Source organism: Mastigoproctus giganteus, chromosome 11 (assembly GCF_048544385.1).
Source record: "Mastigoproctus giganteus isolate SK-2022 chromosome 11, ASM4854438v1, whole genome shotgun sequence".
NCBI classification, from domain to species: Eukaryota; Metazoa; Arthropoda; class Arachnida; order Uropygi; family Thelyphonidae; genus Mastigoproctus; species Mastigoproctus giganteus.
In genome coordinates, this window is record NC_143585.1 from 36,138,870 (window position 1) to 36,162,286 (window position 23,417).

General features: G+C 37.7%; 1 protein-coding gene across 1 annotated transcript in view; it reads left to right on the plus strand.

Annotated features, from left to right (window-relative positions):
* Positions 1–2,938: 2,938 nt before the first annotated feature.
* The window catches only part of LOC150077905 (fibroblast growth factor receptor-like 1), a 131,286-nt gene continuing 110,807 nt past the window's right edge, over positions 2,939–23,417 (plus strand). The window contains exon 1 of the mRNA XM_090384784.1: positions 2,939–3,026. The gene's annotated coding sequence lies outside the window, so the exon portion shown is untranslated. The remainder of the gene's footprint in view (positions 3,027–23,417) is intronic.

Genomic DNA, 23,417 nt, shown 5'->3' on the forward strand with positions numbered 1-23,417 from the left:
GTTACTGTTTTGGAAGAGGAGTAGGTAAATTTGTTTCTTACAGACAACAACAAAACTACAGACTACTGATTGTGCCTCTGCACACATCACATGCTGATAGTTGCATGTACGCTGAGTGACCATTTTATTAGATCCTCCCATCCAATAGCAAGTAGGTGCCCTCTCAGAACAGCCTGGATTTGTAGCATGGATTCAGCGAGTATCAAAAGCGTGACTCCCACAGTTGCAAATTGGACAGTCTCGGATCTCTACCCCAGAGACATGGAACATTATCCTGTTGGGAAAACCTATTTGCAGATGAATATATTGCAATCATGAAGGGATATATCTGTTTGGAACTTGAGGCATGCAAATGTTACTCCATTGGTAACAAGGGTACCATCTAATGTGCAACACGAAAACACTGCCATAGCCTGCATCGCTGATACCTGGTAGGATGGTCTATGCATTCAGGCTTTTTTTACTATATTCTTATCCTATCAGCAAAAAACAATAGGTACCGGGATTTCAGATCAGACAGCATTTTTCTAATCTTCTATTGTCCAGTGTTAGTGTTTCTGGACTCGCTGTAATCATACCGTATTCTGTGTGGGTAGCAAAGTGGTATCATCACCATCCTCCCCACACCGGGTGTGAAATGCCCGGGTTCGATTTCCGTCGATGACGCGAGGAACTTTAATGGGCTTTTTTCACTCCTTGGCTGAGTTAGTCGGTCTCAGACGTAGATAGCAAGGTTTTTTCTCCAGAAACTCGGATTTTTCTTCCAGCAAAACAGGCAAATCGACCAGAGAACACACGCAATTTACAGACACAAGACTCATGGGTAGATGTAATCAATTACGGGTGACCCTAATAAATAATTTGATTTTTTTTGTAATCGTACCATTTTGCTTTTTGCTAATAGGCATACAATGTCTGTCAGCAAAAAGCAGGTGGTCGATTTGCTGTTTGCTGGACGAAAAATCCGAGTTTTCTGGTGGAAAACCATACTATCCTCGTCTGAAACTAACTAACTCAGGGCAACTGACTCATTTTTATGCATCTTTTTCGTGTTTTGAAAAAGGTCAATAAAAATTCCTCGCATCATTGACCGAATTCAAATTCAGTTCTTTTCCACCTGGTTTGTGGGGAAGACAGTATTATACCAACTGTGCTATCCATGAGGGTGACAGCCTGTCACAACCAAGTGCATTACACATTGGCATACAAGCAGAGCAATTGAACAACGGATGATGTTTTTTTAATGAAACTTATTCAGTTTTATTAAAACTGAATAAGTTTTCATAATTTGCTGAAAGTATGTGTACCCTAGGTGATTTGCATATTGTGCAGACTATAAACCCCAGAGTAACTCACTGCGGAAACTTACTCCCTCCGCCTGAGATTTCATATAGTTACAACCTTGGTTCAAGGGCCTTTAAGAATTCACCCAATCTCCAACGGAATTTGAACTCGTAATTCTCCAAACAAGCGATGAAACTACTATAGTACTGCACTGTGATGGAGGATTCGTGAGTGTAGTTAAGCTTCTAATTATAATATTCAAATTATACGTTTTTTTTATGTGTGCCTTTTTATCAAAATAAAGTTATAGTTACAATACAGTTACGCCTCACAGCGTTAGTTACTTTGGTGCAAAACAAATAATAACCAAAATTTAGAACCAGTATAAAAAATGTGACATTAAAAATTGATTATGCGTTATTTATCTTTTTTCTTTATATATATTTTAATCACCATTTTCTTTCACCCAATAAATGCATTTATTGTTATTTTATTTTATTATTTTTTTTTAAATTCACATTCGTATGCCACTTGTAATTATTTTTGAACGCAGAAGGCTAAAATGTGAGCAAAGCAAGTAGCAGAAGATAAGTTCACTTTAGAACTGTAGTTTTATTTTGATTGAAATTATTTTGTCAATAAGTAAATTTGTTTATCACCTTTCTTACAAATTTTTTATTAATAAATACACTATTACGAAGTCATTTTAATAAGGAATATTTTAAGTAGTAGTAATTTTTAATTCTGAAAGAGAATACCGTAGGAGTACTTCAATGTCGTGTTTCCAGGTAATTAATATTCGGTTTAGCTAAATTTCTATGTGTATTATAAATATACAGTTATCATTTAGCTGGCTGTATTTAGTCAAATATATACTTTCGTTATAACATATTTATATATTTTTACGTTTTAAGTTTCTTATTTCGCTATGTAAAAAAAAAAAAATCTTAATAGGCCTAAATTTTGATTAAAGGCTTATCAAAGTTCAGGAATATTTTTAGCTGCACGGATGCGGAATTAAAAATCATATGTGTACAAAATTTATATGCATTCTGTTGTTTTATTTATTTAATCCATTTTATTTAATGTTTTTTATCATTTTATTCCATTCATTTCACCAATTTTATTCCATACAGCATATATATACCGGAAACGGAATTAGAGAACTTACAACATCGCACGTGATCATGATCATAAACCACAATTAGATAATGCCGAAATCCTAATTAAATTAAATAACGATTATGAACTTCGCACCATGAAAGCATTCGCTATAATGAAATATAAATTGGAAAATGCGTGAATTTTAAATTCTAGATCACCGATAGATTTTTCTGGTGTCAGATGTCTCTGAGAAAGTTAAGTTCTCTACTAGCCAATCAGAATCGAGCTTTCTGTTCGTCGAGATTTCTCCTAATATTTAGAACACTTATCTTCCAAGTGCGCATTGTATAACATGGCACTGACAGTAAGTTTACGATAAGATTTAATTCTTCTCTTGCCATTATGTTTATTCGAGTCACCGTATTCAATTTTATGTTTTGTTGTCAGTTGGCAAGTTTTGACGCACTCAATGAAATGCATTTCAGGAGGTAGCATTTTTAATTTTAACTTATCAGTCTTTCTTTTAATCATTAACCACACGAAAATTTAAATACAGTACGTAGAATAGAGAGGCCAGTTGTTTTTGAAAGTGTTTTTAAACAATTACTACACAAATATTCGACAACTAGAAACCAGAGGTATAACTCTTTACAGTATATATTCATTTAAAAAAAAAAACAATGTATATTCATTAGCTGAATTTTATCTCAGATCTGTTTATTTGTAATTGATCCGGAAAGGGAGAGATGAAATTATTGAAATATTTTAAGGGTTTAAGATATAAAAATTTGGAACTGCTTCCTTATTGGCGCACAATTTTTAAGCATGCCTGTTCAGTGACGCCATCTAACGACAAGTAAAGTAACTAAGAAAATAATGGAAGCAATAGTTTCAGGTTTTTAGATATACAGTACCACAGTGTGGATGCTATAATATAGATCCATACCTTCAATAAAAAGTAGGATATATTATATTCTGCTTTTTATCGAAGGGTGACTCTCAGCAGTGCCGCTAGCATTCATGCATTGGCTGATCTGGTATTTGGAAAAATTAAAGCGGTTATTGTGTATTAAATTTATTTAAAGTGTATTAACTTTGAGAGAAATTTAAATGCACTTTTTGAAAATAGAGTATTATAGTTTTACTTGACATCGGGTTATATGCATTTGTGCATAAGCAGATACAAATTGTAGCCGTTTAATCATTAGTGCATATAATAGGAGTATTTTTTTTTTTTTTTTTTTTTTTACTAACAACGCTGCATATTTTATGCATATTTAATTTGATCTGTCTTTGTAACATTAAAGTCGGAACAGTGATTATTGAAAGCATCACAACGTTAGCGTGGAAAAATTTTTACCTCAGCATGGGCAAACGTTTCTGCCGTCTCGTTCTCGGAGAATCGACTTTCTTTGTCTTCCACTCATTGCATGAGTGGAAGACGAAAAGCATAATTAGAAATGTCTTTCTCGAATCTTACCTTTGTCCTTTGCGCCTTCTTAACCCTTAGCCATTATCCTTTGGTGAGAATCCGCAAATCTAAACTTTGAGCAAAGTAAACGGTAGTACAGCGTACTACCTAAAGCTTATTGAATCCTCCTTTACAGTTTACATTATTTCCTTAGATTTAAACCTTGGCACACAGAACAGTAAGACTGTTCTCATTAATTAACGTCTTCCAGTCTCTAAACATCAGGATTTTAAATTATAACCAGTTAAAAAATTTAAGTATTTACGCTATGCTGTAGCATAGGTAAAATCAACTGACGGTTAGAACGAAGAACGTTCCAACTGTCAAAAATAACCTAATGTCTTTAAGTAGTTGTAGTAGTGGCATGTGATGCAAGAAAACAAGTGTATGAGCTTATGCAGCATCAGCCAAAAAAAAAATCACACCATTCCCTCCAAATGCCTGTCCAGTTCCTCCTTAAATTTATTCAACCTATCAACCTCCACAACGACAGATGGAAGCTTGTTCCAGCAATTAACCACCCGCTGGCTTAAGGCAAATTTCCTCACATCTATTCTACATCTGTCTTTTCTTAATTTGAATTTATGCCCCCTTAGATTCGTAATCTGAACAAGTGGAAGGATCCCATCAGAATTCAGCATGCTCAACCCATTCAAGGCCTTATACACCTCAATCAGATCACCGCGCAGGTGCCTAGTCTCCAGCCACTGCAATTTGCAGAACTTAAGCCTCTCTTGGTAAGAGGATCCCTTCATTCCCCTCACCAATCTTGTTGCCCTTCTCTGTACACGCTCAAGCAAATCTACATCCTTCCTAAAATGAGGCCTCCAGGCGTGGCCTGACCATTGCCTTATACAGAGGAATAATCACCTCCTTTTCTCTCGAAAAGGAGGTGATTATCCACGAAAAGCAGCACCCATTGATTACTACCCTCTGTCTTCTCCCACTTAACCATCCTTTTATCCATTGTAGCAACTTACCCTTAATACCATTACCATTCTGCTCCAATTTGTACAATAGTCTTTCATGCGCAACAGTGTCAAAAGCTTTCCTGAAATCCAAATATATGATATCAAAATTATTTTTTGCATCCAGTTCCTTTGTAACCACATCATAATAACCAATCAACTTTCCCTTAACAAACCCATGCTGTGTCTGAATTATTGCTGCAGTCTTGTCTAGATGATCCTGCAATGCATCTTTAACCAGCGACTCCATTATTTTACCCGGAACAGAAGTTAAACTAACTGGTCTGTAATTACTCGTGTCACCCTTCGATCCCCCTTTGTGAAATGGGGATACATTTGCACATCTCCAGTCCGTAGGAACCTCCCCTGAGTCCAAGGATGCTCTCATAATTATGGCTAAGGGTTTGTTTAGTTGCTAAGTAGTTAAATATTACTTAAAGTAGTATAGTAGTAGTTTCTGCAAATTGCAGTATAAGTAGTTAAATATTACCTGATATCGTGAAAAAACACTCAATCATACTACAATATAACTTCGTTAACAAGATGATCACCAAGAAAATCAAATAAATCTTAATACCACATTTTCTAGATAAATTTCAGGAGCACGTAACTGCTTTCAGCATAGACAGCAGCCAGTACCGCCACCCAGCCTTCCAAGACAAATCGAAAATCAAAAAAAAAATTCATATACTTTCGGTCATCACTTTTCTGTAAACAAAAAAATAAGGTTAGGCTCTTAAAGGGAACAGCCAGCCTAATATTTTTCTAATACTTAAAGGTATTCTAAGTGCTTGAACTAAAAAAAAAAAAGAAAGCAATTTTACTTTTACAATATACCGGGTGGTTATAAAATAAGTTTCCCTATTCAGGAGACGGTAGTGTCAAAACGGTTAGAAATAGGGCTGTGAAAATCGGTGTGTATGCCATTTAGGGCATGGGGAAGCGATTTGTAGGGAGGGGGAATCAAATATCCGCCACCAGGGGATAAATTGGCACTGTAAACATGAGTTAGAATACTTAACTTAGGATTGGATTGTAATATCAGAACTTAGACATCTACAGGTATTGTTCTATGTACTTTCCTTCACTTGAGTCTGAAAACAGAGGACTGCATGCGACACAGTTTCGCGTACCATCTCATTGGGGATGTTGGCTACATGCTGTTTAATGCTTTCTTTAAAATTGACAAGCATCTGCATACCGCCACGGTAAACTCTGTCTTTCAGGTATCCCCATAGCCAGAAATCACAGGGATTGAGATCTGGTAGGATTGAGGGCTGGCCAGAACTGCGGAAAGTCTCTACAAATGATGCGATCATTTCCGAACGTTGAACGGAGTAGTTCCTTCACTTGTCCACCAACGTGGGGAGGGTCACCATCTTGCATGAACCCTATGGTTTCCAAGCATTGTCTTTCTTGCAGAGCGGGAATAATGTGATCTCTTAGAAGAGCGCAGTACCGCTCATTAGTTACCGTATCCCTTACGGAGGCCATGAGGTGTAGACTCTTCAAAGAAAAATGGTCCGATTATAAACTCTGCTGTGAATCCACACCATACTGTAACGTATGGACTTTGTAGTGGTCTTCCATGCACAGTAGATGGACTAGAATATTCGGCAGTTTTGTGCATTTACAGCCCCATGAAGAGTGAAATATCCCTCATCAGACCACAAGGTCATCCGAGCCCATGTATTGTCAAGTTCCATACAAGCCAGAAATCGTAGAGAAATCGTCTATTCGTTGTTGGTTGCTGATCACAAAACTTTAGTTCTTGCACTACGTGAACTTGTATGGGAACCAGTGTAAAATTATTCGAAGCACTTTACGTACAGTAGACGAAGGAAGGTTCAAGTCACTTGACATACATCTGTCAGGCTGACTGGTAGTGTTTCGCATTCTGATCATTGCAACCGCCACTACTCCGTTCCGATACGTGGTCATCCAGTCCCTTGCCTGGAATTACACCTAACTCCCTGGTCGGGCGCTTCAAATTTCTTTATTATTTTTCGAAGCTCCACTGACGTCAAAGGTCCTTTACGCAAACCTTTTAAGTTTGCAATATTCACGTAGTGCTGCATTAGCGTTACTATTATTCTGGTAGAACAGTTTTACTAAAAGAGCACGTTCCTTTTTTGTAAGATCCATAATGGTTATTGACGGTGGCGTTGGCCTTTCTGCTTTTATCTAACAGCATGTCATTTGCGTAAGCAGTGCGTCTTGAAGTAAATGACAACTTTTACATATGTGCAGCGCCGTTTTCTCCCTGGTGGTGGAAATTTTAACTAAAATTTTTTCTTCTACAAATCGCTTTCTCATACCCTAAATGACATAATTTCACAGCTCTAACTGTAACCGTTTTGACACTAGGGTCTCCTGAATAGGGAAACTTATTTTATAACCCCCCCCCCCGGTACATGTAATATTGGTTAACGAACAATGGCCGTCCTTACAAAAGCGATGCCGTGAGGAGCGCCCCCTATCTATCTACACTAAAATGACGTCACAGGTGATAAAACTAGGGTTGTAATTTCTAACGATAACAGTGTAATGTAAGCTGTGTTTGTCTTCATCTTGTATAATTACATAATTTCTTTCAAATCGAAAGGTGTACCACTGACAAGAATTGCACGTGCTACAAGTGGCATGCATCTTGTGTAATTGATGTTGTTTTTCAGTGACAGAAAAGTACAATCAATAATTTAAAAAATAATCTCTTTTGCTTAATTCTTTTATATCAACATCAATTTGATTGCTGGATTCGCATTTGAGCAAATTCCTCTTCTCTGATGATCTCTTAATCGTTAATTTTGGACAATATAAGTGCTAGCAGAGCTCTGAAGCTCTATATAGGGCATTTGGGAAAGTGGTGAATTACCTTAATTATTTCACGTGCTCTTCCGCTGCACCAGCAACTAAATCTGCACAAAATTCCACTCTTACAAAATTATATTTGCGTGTTAGCAGGTGAATCAAATGAACTGCACGGAACATTTTCTATTTTATGAAATCTGCTGGCACTGAGATCCTCTCCCAGAACTTCAGACTAAACATTTGAATCTCTCTACCTCTCAACAACATTTGAATTCTTGGTCACCCCTTTTACTTTTGCTCTTTCGCTTAAGTTTATGAAACCTGATAAAGTCGTGCAACTTTAAGGGTAGCCAATTGACTGAGAATCCAGCTTCAGTCCATTGAGGAGTCATTCTCGTTCTTTGCAATAGACTGTCCAGAATTGCATTTGATGGCACCTGAAAATAAATGAAAATATCTCTAAGAACATACGCAAAAAAAAAAAAAAAAAATCAAACTGTAGACAAAAAATAATAAAAATAAATAAAGGTGAAGTCATAGTAAATATCATGTTTTGGCCATCCAGAAAATCTTCGTAGCTTAAAGCAGGTGTTATCAAATTTTGTGATACCGCGTACCGCGTCTCTCTAAATAAAACCAATAACTTCATTGGTGTGCTGCTCCATTCTCGCTTCTGACCACTCGGCTACGACAGGCCTATTCTTTAACAATGTGTCCATTAGACCTGCCAAGTGCTGTCGCTTCTTTTTGCAACTCGTTAGTATCTTTTTTTGAGCAGCATATTTCGTGGTGGAAGCCCTTGCTTCTTCAATAACAGCTTGTATACGTTTAAATAGAAAAAAAACTGAGAAAATAGAGTGCTATAAGCAAACAAGCGTAGCAGATACACGTAGTCAATCTGTTATATGTCCACAAGTTTCTTATTTTTCATTCGATGTCCTTAAATATTCACTGTCCGGTCAAAACATTATGACCACCTACGTATTAGTGGCTAGGTCACTACCGTCTCTACACCGCGACACATAGACTCTATAAGGCTTCTGAATGTCGCAGGAGGTTCGTTGTACCATGTCGCCAGATTGCGTTCCGTAGATCTGCGACAGTCCGTGGTGGAGGATCGAAACGCTGAATTTTTGAATCCACATAGTCCCATAGATGTTCTATAGATTTATATCTGGCTAATGTGGTGGCCAATGCAGCATCTGGAAGTCATTTTTGTGTTCGACTGACCACTCTCGAACAATACTGGCTACGTGGAAGGGCGCACTTTATCATGCTGGAAGACACCTGTGCCATCTGAGAAGACAGTCGCCATGAAGGGGTGTACCTGATCAGCCACGATGGACAGGTAGTTTTTAGCACTCAGAACACGGTCTCGGGTTATGAGGGTTCCAAGAGATCCCAGGAAAACAACCCCCATACCAAACTACTGCTGCCACCTGAGCCATAGACAAAGAAGCAGTCCAAACAGTGAAAACTCTTCGCCCGTTCTAAAAAAAGCCAACTCGATTCCTTCTGCTGGCAAGGCAATGACATTGGTTTTTTTGGAAAGCTGTGGAGTGTTGCTAGATTACCTTCAGAAAGACCAGATATTCACAAGGACATATTACACAGACTTTGTGAGGCGTTTTCTTGACAAACGCTAAGGAAAACACAGCAAAGGAGCCTTGTTCTATCCGAAGAACGTCCCTGCTCACGATCTGATGTCATTGCTATGGCTGCACTATATGAGCGCTGCCTTGAAATCTTGGATCATTCCCCCCATATGCACCAGGTGTAACACCATTGGACTTATTCATAATTTGAAAAAATGCCCTGGCATCCATTTTCCCACAAATAGTAATGTCATTGTTGCATTGGATGCATTCCTGAAGGCCCAAAGGTAAATTTTCTTTGCAGCTGGATCAAGGCATTGCAGTGTCGGTGCCGAAATTTTATTGACTCCAAAGGAGACTATGTGTTGAAAAGTAACATGTGACTTCCCTCCACAAATAGAGGTCCCTGTGAACTGGAGATGTGCGAATGTATCCCAGATTTATAGAGGGGGATCAAATAAATGATGACATGAGTAATTACAGACTGTTAGCTTAAAACTTGTTCAAGAGAAAATAATGGAGTCACTAGTTAAAGAAGTAATGTAGGACCATCTGGACAGGAATGCAATTATACCGCAGTCACAGCATGGATTTGTTAAGGGGGCGATCTGGATTAATCAATCTGATAGGTTACTATGATGCTGTGACCAAGGAACTGGATGCAGAAATTAATTTTGATATCATATACTTAGATTTCAAGAAGGCTTTTGATACTGTTGCACATAACTGCTGCATAAACTGGAGCAATGTGGCATTAAGGGCAAGTTACTGCTATGGATAATGGGATGGTTAAGTGGAAGAAGACAGAGTGGTTATCAGTAGGCTCTGCTCTTCGTGAACTAATGCTATCACTGGAGTCCCCCAGGGTTCAGTGCTGGGCCCATAATTTTCAATATTTATTAATGATATTGATGAAGGTATTTCAGGCTTAATGTCAAAGTTTGCAGATGATACAAAGGTGGTTAGGGTGGTTAACGACAGTAATCAGGGTGAGCTACTACAACAAGATCTATGAAAATTGGGTCGATGGGCTGAGAAATGGCAGTTGAAGTTTAACTGACAAATGCAAAGTACTACATATGGGTAGCAGTAATCTCAGAGTGACTTATCAACTGGTGGCACTACACTCAGGATAGTGGAAAATGAAAAAGACCTAGGGGTAATTGTGCAATCAGATGTGTAATTCTGTGAACAGTGCAGACGTGCTGCCAAGGCAACTATAGGTTTTATCAGTGATATACAGAAACTTTGCTAGATGGGGATAAGGAGGTGATTATCCCTTTGTACAAAACCATGGTTAGGCACATTTTGAGTATTATATACAGGCGTGAAGGCCTCACTTCAGGAAGGATGTAGATCTTCTCGAACATGTTCAAAGAAGGGCAACCAGATTGGCAAAGGGAACAAAAGGGTGCTCTTAGCTAGAAAGGCTCCAGTTCTGCAAATTGCAGCGTCTAGAGACTAGGCATCTAAGGGATGATCTGAGTAAGGCGTTTAAGTGCTTAAATGGATTGAGTAAGCTGAATATGAATGGCATTCTTTTTCTTGCTAAGACTACACATATGAGGGGGCATGAATTTAAGTTGAGGAAGGATGGTTGCAGGATAGATGTGCTGGAGTTTGCCTTCAGCCAGCTGGTGGTTAATTGTCGGAACAGACTTCCATCTGTTATTGTGGAAGTGGGTGGTTTGAATAAATTCAAGGAAGACCTGGAGAAATTCTTGGAGGGGTATGGATGCTTTCTTGCATTATTTGTCACTATTACTACTACTAAATAAATAATCCCTTCGTACTCAGGGCTCGTACATTAATGCAAAACAAAGTACAGTATAACTTATCATTAAAGAAACCAAATATGGTGTAAAGTAGTGCTCAAAAAGTCAATTTCAAATAATAGTCCAAATCAATTTCAATAATTAAAATTACAAAAATAGAACTTATTTATGATGCAACTCCCTTCAAATATTTTGTTTCTGTATTCCTTTAAGCTTTAAACTTAATTTCTACGGCTTAATAACTCCCAAAGTATATGGCAAAAAAGGAATAAAAAGCATCCTAAAATGTCAAATAAGGGAAGACTCTTTTGTTTATGCGCTTTTAATGGGATCTTTATTCAGTCAGCAATATTCCCATTGGCGTGTGTCACCCCAGTTATCGCTTCTTTTTGTAGTGACGTTGTTTACTGACCCAGACGAAATGAAGTTCGGGAGGTAGTCGCATTCATTAGCTATTGCTGTACACCCATCCCTTTAATCTCTTTCTCCCCACCTCATCTGGGCTAGCGAAACTCTTTCAACAATCGCTTCGGTTTCACCTTCGTGGGAAAGTAAAACAGTCCAATTTATGTTTGAATTGCTGCGATCAGATTTCATTCAACAGAAGGGTGAAAGGGCTGTGGAAATACGTTTATGGCACACGCACGACCCTAAGCCGTCTCTTGTTTGTGGCTAAAAAGACTAAATGTGGAAACCTCACCGTGTTACGATGGGAAGACTGGATGGACCAACAATTTGCAACGTGGAAAAGTTTTAGATGGTTTTCGAAAACCAAGCTGTCTTTAATGGATATATTTTCAAATATCAGCAATGGAAAACAATAAACAAGTTAGCTAATGTACGCACTGCGTTACATTTCAGCGCGATCGATTTTTTAATTAAAAGTTTTTTTTTTCTTTCATTTTTAGAAATGAAAAGTGATAGAAGTATACAAGTAGTTATCTTCTTATCAATTAATAACTGAAGATTATAACTTTATAGAACACTTAATAAAATTGTATAGATTTACATTTTCTAAACTTAACTATACAGTTTGTTACTTTTCTATGCAATTTGTATGGAAAAGAGAAATAACAATTGCCTAATTTCTTTCTTCGAATTTAATGAAATTTGGGCTGGATTGACAAATATTTTTAACAAGCCCATATACAAAATTTCACTAAAATCCGTCTATTGGGAGTTCCGCTGTCACATGCGGACGGATGGACGGATGGATGGACATGGTGAAGACAATAGGCGCTTAGCATTTAAGAGATGTAGCAATAAAGTTCCCGGACTGGTGCTGCTGCTGTATTTGAGTGTGAAAATAAACCGAAGTGGTCTGTTTTAGTTCAAACTTCTTCCAATGGATGATGTTAGTAGGCTGCCAGGTTGCAAGTAACAACCAATTTCGTTAGTAGTGTTAGCGTTCCGTGTCGCGATTTTGCAACGAACGAATATCAAATTTAAACTGGGAAAATCTGCACCAGAAACTTATGAAACGTTAAAAAGTGTTTATGGTGATGAATAATTAATTCATACCAACGTGTTTGAATGGTATAAAGGGTCCAAAGACAGAGGTGAGGATTTTCGCAATGACCCAAGAAGTGGGCGTCCGTCGACTCTCGAAATGAGGAAAGAATGGCAAAAGTTCGGAAAACTGTGTGACAAGAGGTCGTCATTTGATCCTCGTAATGATGGCTGATGAGTTAGATATGAATAAGGAGATTCATCAAATCTGCATAAAGAGTTAGGGAAAGGAAGGTCTGAAACATTTGTGGAGCACAGCTTCACCGATGAGCAGAAGCAACGAAGAGTGTCATCATGCGAAGACTTCATCCAGACTTGTCAAGACTGTCGCTTGAGATGAGTGTTGGGTGTTTCAGTACGACCCAGAGATGAAGCTTTAGAGCATGCAGTGGACTTCAAGATTGTCACCAAGCCCAACAAATTTCGTTTACAGAAGTTTAGGATCAAGACGACGCTGATCATGTTTTTCGACAAACAAGGAACTCACAAGGAACTTGTATCTGAAGGGGACAGAGTTGATGCTGTGTTTTACGTACAGGTGCTTCAAAGACTATTGAAGTGCATTTTCCGGGTGAGGCCACAATTTTGAGAGAAAAGGAACTGGCTCTTGTTGCGCGGCAATGCTCTCGCCCATTCAGCATTTATTGTAAAGACATTTCTGAAGACACATGACATTGTACAGATCATTCATCCACCGTACTCTTCTGATCTAGCACCAACGGACTTCTTCCTCTTTCCCAGGGTGAAAACTATCCTCAAAGGAAAGAGATTTCGAATGTTTAGGATATAAAGAAAAACGTAACCCGAACTGAACATCACCTCTTTGTACGCCTTCGCTGACTATTTCAGAATTAAGAATATTAAGAGTATTAAGAATATTCAATCAGGTGGTGAAAATAAAACCGTTTTTGAGCTTCTTCACTTTGTGTTCTTTTTATTGCTCCAGTCCGAGAACTTGATTGCCACACCTCGTATATATGCGAACGCGCCTAAAAATAAACCAATAAGAGAGAAAAATAATAAAATAAAAAAAAAGGCAAAAGGTTAAAAAGGAGAATAAAGTTAACAATAAAAAAAGTAAAAAAATAAAATAAAATAAAGTACAAAAATTAAAACAGAAAAAAGAAAAGTACTGAAAACAAACAAGCAAAAAATTAAAAATTAAAAATTTTAAAAATTAAAATAAAACGGTTAAAAAGCTATAAAAAAGCAGAAAATGAATCTTTTATCTCATTACTTCAAGATGCCAGTGGTTCACAAATAAAGTTTTAAAAAATGAAACAAAAAATAGAACATTAATGCATTTGAATTTTTATTCCATTTTCTTATTTAAAATAATTTTCGTTGTACTTAAATGAAAAAGTAAATGTCACACTAGGGTCACCCGAATATTTATTCAGTTACCCAACTGTATTATGTTCGTGAATTGCGCGTATTCTCTGCTCGATTTGCCTGTTTTGTTGGACGAAAAGCCTGAATTTCCCGGGGGACTGATTTACCAATAGGCATGATTGATATTGCGTGTATTATATGGTTTCTTGATTTTGTGGGATGAAAAGTCAGAGTTTCGAGAAGAAAAATTATACAGTTTTCTACCTAGACTAACTAAACTAAATCGACCACAGTGTGGGGAAAAAAAAAAAAAAAAAAACAAGCTGGCATAGGGCAAATGCAATTCACATTTTCATATGCTAAGACGTTGTAACGTACTACCTTTATTTTATCAATATTATGAACTATGGGCTTTTTATTTTTTGAAAACTTTTCTAAGGGCCCCGACTCACATTAACACCAAGAAACCACGCATTTCTAAAGGGAGGATGATGATTCCAGTCACATCGCTGTCCAGGGCGCTCAGTTCCCAAAAATCCTGACCTGTGACCTCCACCTAATTTGCTTTTCTTGTAGAAAGTTACACGATTTGTGTGTGTTAAATGTGAAAGCACGTTAGTGTTGCAAATGCTGTGGTTAGAATGTTTCCAAGATGGGTGGATGAGGGAGTCCTCATTGATGACAGAGTATTCAGAACTTCCGAAGAGTGGCTCATGTAAGTTAAAATTTACAATATTTGGAAAAATTAAAACATCGAAGATTTTGACGTGTAGTCTTTGAAAATTTTATTTGTCTATCAACGGTCAAGTAGAGGCCTTATGTTTGTATAATTCTTTCAATTTCCTTCTAGTTTTAGAGAGAGAGAGAGAGAGAGAGAGAGAGAGAGAGAATGACCGTAAGTTGCCATGGCGACGGTATTACAGGTCAACCGATCACCACGAGTCTGTATGGAAATCACAATCAATTACTCTTGTAGCGTGCCAGTCCCTAAGAGAAAGAGAGAGGGAAGTACAGTAGTTGCAAAATGACAGTTTTCCCCTCTCCTCACCAAAGCTAATAAATTGCGTGTCTTTTCTGGTCGCTATGGAAACGGCTTCATCTTCTGATAGATGAATGCTAACTTGAATTACAGATTCTAAAGTAGCGAGTGGCCTGAGAATCAACGAGCAGGTACATTTAATCCAACAACATGGCAACACTGTTGGACATTTTGATTCTACGAAATGGTTACGTTGGGCAATTGCAAGTTTTAGGGAAATTGGACGAAAAGTGGGAGGGACTCTCTCTCTCGTTCTCTTTTGCTTTTTTTATGGCCGGAACGATCTAAATTGTCTAATTAATGTAAGGGAATTAAACTTGATTTATAATTCTAAGTGCTCTGTTATAGCGTTGAATTTGTTACTAATATCGTTTTATTTTTCATAAGTCAGGCTGTAGCCAAGATATTTAAAGCAATTTACTTGTTAGAGAATTGTGTTACCAATACAAATTTTGCTTCGGACGGGTTCCTTTCCATGAAAATCCATGATTTTTGTTTTTGCAGTTGATATTTCCACGTTAAATTATTTTGCGGTAAGATTTAGATGGTGTATTGAGTATTATAACTCGCCTTTGGCCAGGAGCACTTGGTCCTCAGCATATAACAAAGTGTCAAGGTGATTACCATTTTATAATGTAATAATTCCGTGGATTGTTAGTCTCCAGTGTCTAATAGTGGCACTGATGTATATGTTGAAAAGTAATGGAGATAGAGAGTTAGCTTGTCAGATGCCAGGATTTATTGGTTTCCAGTTTGATATTTCGTTTCCAATTCAACTACTATTGAATTCATCGTCTACTAGTATTTCTAAAAATGTATTTCTTTTCACACAGTCAAAGGCTTTCTTATAATCAATGAATGCTATGTATGTTTATCTGCTTGAAAAATGTTTAATATGGCTGTGACAGTTTTGATTGTACCTGTCAGTAAATTGTTGTTTAAGGGAGAGATTAACCATAGATTTAATGAAGCATTAATTTTTCTAGCTGCACTGGCCATTTTTTTTTTTTTTTTTTTCTTTATTCACTGTCAGCTGCACCGACTCACGCAAGCTCTGTATGACCAAACACATTTGTAAGATCAGCTCATGGTAAGCTATGAAGTTTCCTGAATAAGCGATAGCACTAGAAGAAAGAAACGTCATCCTTTTCCTCATGGATTCTTAAAAAAACAAATGCGATCACAAGTACCAGAACCGAATTGCTTTTAATAATTCCGGAGTGAAATGTTTGTTTATTTATTTATTGTAAAATGTGCCAGGTTTTAAAAGAATTCTTGATTTTAAATTATTACCAGATTTTACAGTGTCCTGTATTCGAATATTTTTTTAAGTTTTATGTTTTTATTTTATGTGCATTTCAACTTTTTTGTTTTTATTTTGTTCATTGAACTTATTTTATTTTTATTGATTATTTTTACCTTTATTTTGTATCATAGACTTTTTGTAGTCTGGTATCTGTATATTTTTGTTATATTAACTTGTTACATATACTACCTTACCAACCACCAGAGCCCAGTTTTGTTTTGTTTGTTTTTTTTCTCAAAAGGAACCACATCTCTCCTCTCCCTTCTGGACTTTGGGAGACTCCCTCTGCACGAATCGAGCTAAGTTCTTTATAAAGAACAATAAACTCCACCTACAGATAGTTAGAGAATGCAAATGTTGAAGGTGGGGGTGTCTCGATTCTACAGCAAGCCTCGACACTAATAACCCTTAAAGATCCTTTTTTTGATAACGTCGGTACAGGACAGACAAATAAGAATTTCTGGGATCTATAAACAAATATTTGCGTGCGGCCAAAAGGTTTTTAACTTTCAAGTTTATACCTATGTATTATATATATATACCACTATTATATATATATGGTGGTACTTAGAATACACCACACTTTATAAAATTGCAATCAAAATTCATAAATTGTGCAAATCTTCGCAAGTTTTGCTAGTGGGGAGGCTTCTTGCAGTAATACCACACTGGTATGAGTTCAGAAATATACACTAGCTCATCTCTTTCCCACCCCAAGAACCGTACTTGGTAGGAGATGTATATCAAATACAGCAATCATTGAATAAGTGGAAAAGAATCTTACCACGAAACATCTGATTCTAAGATCTATGTACATCTTTATTTTTTTGAAAAATAACAAAATAAGCAATGTTATTTGAAATGGTTGCCCTGCTAACCTTTGCACAATCTTACAAAAAGTTAGCGCTACCTATATAAACTGAAACTGAACTTTCTCCCTCAACTACTAAGTTGCGCACTACTGTATGAAGCAAGCATCCAGTTGCTTTTATAGCAAATATTACAACGAATAATATTGTTTTGCAATTGATATTTCCATAATTAAACGCACACTGGCCAAAAAATTACAAACCTTTATTCAGTATCGAATTGGGTCGCTTTTGTTTCGAATAACAGTAATGCTGTGTACAACACATCATGGATTCTATAAGGTGTTTTAGTGAGTTTTGCTCTTATTGTAACCATTCTTCCAACAGAACATTGCATAGCTGCGACAAAGTTGAAGAGGACTTCGCTGCCGAATAGCCTTTTCCAGCCTATCCCACACATTCTCAGCAGTATTGAGCTCAAATGATCAGGTGTGGGCCAGAGAAGATGGTGGAAATCCGTTTCATATTCTCCGAACCATTCTTCCGCGATTCTGGCACGATGCGCTGTTGCATTGTCTTCTATAAAGTGGCCATTACTTTTGAGATAAAAGTGTAACATTGCATGGGTGTAGTAGTTCTGATACAAACTTCGGGAACTCCCTGGATGACATTCGACCTTTCATTGGTATCAACGGACCCAGTCCGTGCCAACAAAATATTCCCCATACCATGATACCACCTCCAGATGCTCGGGTTGTCTTAACAAAACAGGGTTCATTGCTTCGTGAGGTTCCCGCTACTCTCTCTGCCTACCATCAGTGCAAAATAAAGTGTATCGTGGTTCTTCTGACCACGACTTTTTTCCGTTGTTCTTTTGTCCAATCACGACGTTCTCGGCACCACTGCAAGCGGATTTTTCTGTTTTTCTTTGAAACAAGTGACTTCCAAATAGGCAAGCAACTGTCAATGCCCAATTTATTCTACTCCCTGCACATGGTACGATTGAAATGGGCAGTTCTGAGCTTGGTTGAATTCGGATGTATTTTGCTGTACTCTGGATGTCCTATTTTTCCTTACAGTCCTCCTTACAGTACGACGGCTTTGCTCTTGAAGTATTATTTTTTCTGCTACATTTACGCCTTTGAGATGTGGAAGAATCGCTTGCTTCCCAGTCATTATAAATCTTTGAGATGATGCTTTTGAGAAACCAGTTATGCCTTTCGTTTCTTGAATCGTGGCTGCTCCTGCTAAACGTGCACCCACAATAAGACCTTTTTCAAAGTCCGATGGATCACGCGCGTTCCTCCTGGCTTCAGATTACTGCAGTCGAATAGCCTGTGCAGTCTTTATATTCGACGAGGCAACACGTCCCCATTCCGCATAACAGTTTTCTTTGCATTTCTTCTGTCTGTGACTATCTTAATATAATGGTTCGTATTTTTTTGGCCAGTGTATGTATTTGAACTTTAATTCAACTTATATCGTGATCAACTTGTATTTTATAACTTCTTTAACGTTTTCTTACTTTTTAAGCTGACTCATTAATTTAAACTCTCTTGAAGTATTTTATGACTTATACAAGCATTGCGTGATTTCACAATGATGTCTTAATACGTTCTGGAGATAACAGTCAGCTCTTCCTGTTGGATTAAAACTGTAGGCGACAGTGAATCCCTCAGGAACCTCTTGACCCACCAGATGGCGAAGCTGTCAGAGTACAAAGTAGGAACTCAGCGTTCATGATCAAGAAAAGAAGATAAAAAATTATCCCCATGCCACCAGCGCAGGCTGCCATGTGCTTGATGTACGATCGCTTCACACATTCCAGTAACAGGCTTCACGGGGTCCCCCTGTTGACACACATAAATAAAACTTGCCATTGACAAGCCACACTGCCAGTGGAAGGTAGTAAACACATTTTTCACTCCATGACTGAGTGTCTCGCTGCTGTCCGTGACTTACTACCGCCACCTACTCTATTCGGGTCGCACCTTCTTGGGTTCTTAGGATTTCATGCGTGTCATGTTCATGCGCAGTTGTGAAAAAGGGGAGAGGGTGTAAGTTACTGGAAAATCTAGTTTTGTTGTAACTTACGAGTCAACTGAATTTCGTTGTCTGCAGATCTTTAACTTTCCTTTCAGTTTTCACATTCTTTAGCAATTCTTGGACTACCAGCTTATCAAGTATTGTTTATGAATAGTAAATAAATTACAGTGTTTGACAGTTAAGTTTCACAACTGAATTGATTAAAAAAAAAAAAAAAAAAAAAGGAAATGTAAGTTCGTTCGTGAGCTTTTGAAACATATTTTAAAGCATTTGGATTGACCACTGACGTTATCTTTGTCACATTTCGTTTAATGTTCTTTGCACCTTCAAATCGTTTTCCTTTCAGCGTGGATTTGATTTTGGAATACAAGGAGTCCGGGGAAGATAAATCAAGTGAATAAGGGGGAAAGGGGGTGGTGATTAGCTCCACAATCACACGATTTATCAAAAACTCCTTGATAATCAGCTCAGGATTCTTACAATTGCAACAGAACCTTTTCCTCAAACTGAGAAAATGGGAGCTCGATGGACTACTACTTGGTGGACTGTTTTAACCAGACGATCTACAACTTGCGCATAGTAGTCCTTATCACTGTCTTATATGTGGAAAAAATTCCTTGCGAATAATTCCCCCTTCTATCGAAGAAAGTAATCGAAATCACTGTGATTTCGACTTTTGAAAGATCTTTGTGTCTCGGAGAGCACGTTGATCGTCATTCAATGTTTTGTTTCTTTGTGGATGGTGTTCCATGCATCAAGAGTCGCTACCTGTTTCGATTGAATACAGCAAGGAAGATCATTATCAGCTGTTCGCATGCTTCGGGTCTGCTTCTCTGTTAATGTGAATTTGGCCCATCATTTGAAGAGTCATTCGATCGACAGTCAGATGCAATCAGTGTGCGAATTTTTTGATCGTTTATGGGGTTAGAAGAACTTATTAGATGTTGTTGGATATCTTTCAGATTCTCGAGGAAAAATTCTTCCAAACCAATGAAAAACACGCAAAAAAGTAGTTGATTTATCAATTCCTACCTTTCAGTCTAACTTTTCTCCCATCTTGAAACAAAATTTAATGTTTGCTTTTATTCCATCACTTAACACAATGACAACGACTTGAACAACACAACAGTTCTAACACAACTGCTTGCGAACGACTTACTACACGTAAATGTCCTTGTAGAGGGTAATTTGGCATTAGGTGTGCCTTAAGCGCTAAAGCAACTGAGACTTTGAGGCATCAGTAGACTATGTCTGTAATTGCGTTTGTTCTTCAGTTGGTTTGTTACTGCTGGGCGAAAAATCTGAGTTTCCCACAGGGAGAACCTTGCGACCCCGCTTGAGATCGACTAACTCAGTCACATTATTAAAAAAGCTGATAAAAATTCTTCACGTCATTGGCCCTTGTAGGGCATAGGTCAGCTCCCACGGCGCGTTGCATCGTAGTCCTACGCGCTTTGATATGTGTTAATGGACCCAGTTCTGGAACTTAATTGTCAAAACGTATCTTATTGAGAAAGACAACAATAATCCTTATTATTGCAATATACTGTAGTTAAATGAGAATCTTGTTCGTGCTGATTAATTATTACAAACAGAAAAGTTTTCACAGCCTGTAGAACCATTGCGGCTAGCTCAGTGGCTAAGAAGCTACAAAATGGGAATTGTGTTTTTCTTCTCACATTATGGCTGAGTTAGTCAGTTTCAGTGTGAAAGAATTGCATGGTTTTTCTCAAAGAACGAACGCTGAAGTTAGGGGGTGGGCGAAACAGACGATCACTGTAGGCTATACAAACCTGGACGCCACATGAGTAGCTTCATATTAATTTGAATTCACCCCCTCATTTATTCTCATGTTTATAGAATGTTATAGAAACAAAGTTTGTTGTTGGCCACTAATGTTAAACAGAAAAAATCATGTTTTATTTCACTCAAACTGTGTTGAGAGAAAAAGACAGAGAGGAGTTATCTCGTAACTCTTTTATATCTATCTGCTATTAACAGACTCTCACGCTAAGAACAAATGTATGGCGCGTGCATTGTCTCGTTTATTCCGTAGGACATCTTGTTTTGAAGATAATAAGGTCTTCAGAGCCGTGTGAAACGAACAGAGAAGAAATGAGTAGCTTCATGTTCTGGTCTTGGCCCAATGAAATAAGGGGTAACAAAGGCACAGTTGGTGCTCCCATTTGTTCCATCCGGCTGTCTTTAAGACTCCTGTTTGGTGTTCATTAAAGTCACTACCACCCGCTCGCACACTCCTCTGTTTAGATAATAAGCCACGCAACGTTGGCTTCAATCGCAATAGCGTCTAGTTTCCTGCTCCTTCAGATGGTGTGAAATAAGCGAATTTACCAGCAGGAGAATTTTCTTGAGTCCCTCATTTCTATTTAATTAATTCGAATATACCTTTGTTTAAATAAACACACCCAGATCGATAACAACATACAGCATATTCTCACTTTCCTTTTATGAGTGAATATTTTATTTATTTATTTAATTTAGAATTCATTATTTCGAACATGTTTTAAAAATTTATTGCTAATAGTAAACCAGACATCTGCAAAGGTATATACAGTATATAATTTTTAGGCGCGTTAGCGTATATGAGTAAAGCGCTTATTGTCTTCACCATGTCCGTCCGTCCGTCTTCCGCGTTTAATAACTCTACTCCCAGTGAATAGATTTTCATGAAATTTTATATTTGGCTCTTTTGGAAATATTTGAGGAGACATCGTAAATTTCATTAAATCAGACCAATAGAATGCGGCAATTATTGTGTATTTTTTCCCTATATATCACATAGGATATCCCTTTACAGTATATTGAAGTTGAAGCACTGGATATTTTGTTTGTCGCATTGAAATGAAAACAATTACTTTTATATATTATTAGTTAATAAATTAGTAAATAATTGGTAACAAGTATTTACATTTTAATTTTATTAATCACAGAAAATAATTTTTATTTCTTAAATTAATTAATTTAAGAAATAAATGATCTAAAGCGCCTGAAATGTCACGCATTACGTACATTAACTTGATTTATATTATTTTGATTGTTTAATCCAGTGATAGGGAACCTTTTTCGCCACGGGCACCAAAAATTACTGATACAAAAATAGAACAATTTTCGCGTCCCATATAATAATGAGTAATTCAAAACCCGGAGAAGAGATGGAAGCCATTAAAGAGGGAGGGACTTACTAATATCCGATGTTAACGTAGGCTCAACAACTAGAACACAAGAGATCAAGGCTTGCCTCACTGAGAAATACTATCAGAGACTGAGAAGCCTGCTGAAATTAGAGTTGAATGTTTATGGCACTGAACATGGTCAGAGCCATAATCATCTACATAGTTCCAATACTAAGATTCCCTTTCGGGATCATAGTTTGGACCAACACTGAGCTGGAGTAGATTATGAGATCAACCAGGATAATGATGACCAAGAACTGCCAACACCACCCGAAGTCGGCCATTGAGACTCTGACCATAGAAAGAAGGAGGGAGGAGTTTGACAGACTTCTCTGAACAAGAGAAGAAGGCAACTAAGGACGTGAGGGATTACTTACAAGAAAACACTGCTCAAATCTACCAATCCATAACGAAGATAGACAAACGGCACACACCACTCAATCTCAGGGTACTTCACGGCAGACACTACAATGACTTCCATTAAGACTACATAAATAAAATAGCTTAGAATGCATGGGCTCACGAGAAGGAGACTCTTCCCCAAGGCCGAAAGATTCATGCTGACCATCTAAGACCAGGTAATCAACACCAGGAACTACAGGAAATACATCGCTATGGACCCCGGAGAAACAGATGACATGTCAATGATGCCACCTGGCCCCAGTAACAATGCAACACATCATCGTGGGATTCAAGGTTAGGCGAAGTACACTCATAGCCACAATCAGGTTGCAGGTCGCCAGGATAATACAATCAGAAGCTAGCATAAAAATATCAGTTGATCAAAGAAAGTACTGTATTACATCTACATCCGTAGCTGAGTTAATCGGTCTCAGGCGTAGATAGCAAGGTCCACCCCCCCCCCCAGAAACTGGGGTATTTCGTCCAGCAAAACAGACAAATCGACCATAGAACAGACGCAATTAACAGACATAAGACACACAGCACGGCAGATGAATTTAATTATTCGGGTGGCCTAAATATAATAGTGTTTGTATTACATCTACGAACCACAGGAAGTAATAACGGACAAGATGGTCCCGCACGACGACGAGACATAACCTTCATCAAAAAGAAGGAAATGGCTACCTACCTGATTGACATAGCGGTGCCCAACCTCCAGAAAACCTACGAGGAAAAGATCAGAAAGTACACAGACCTAAGACAGGATATC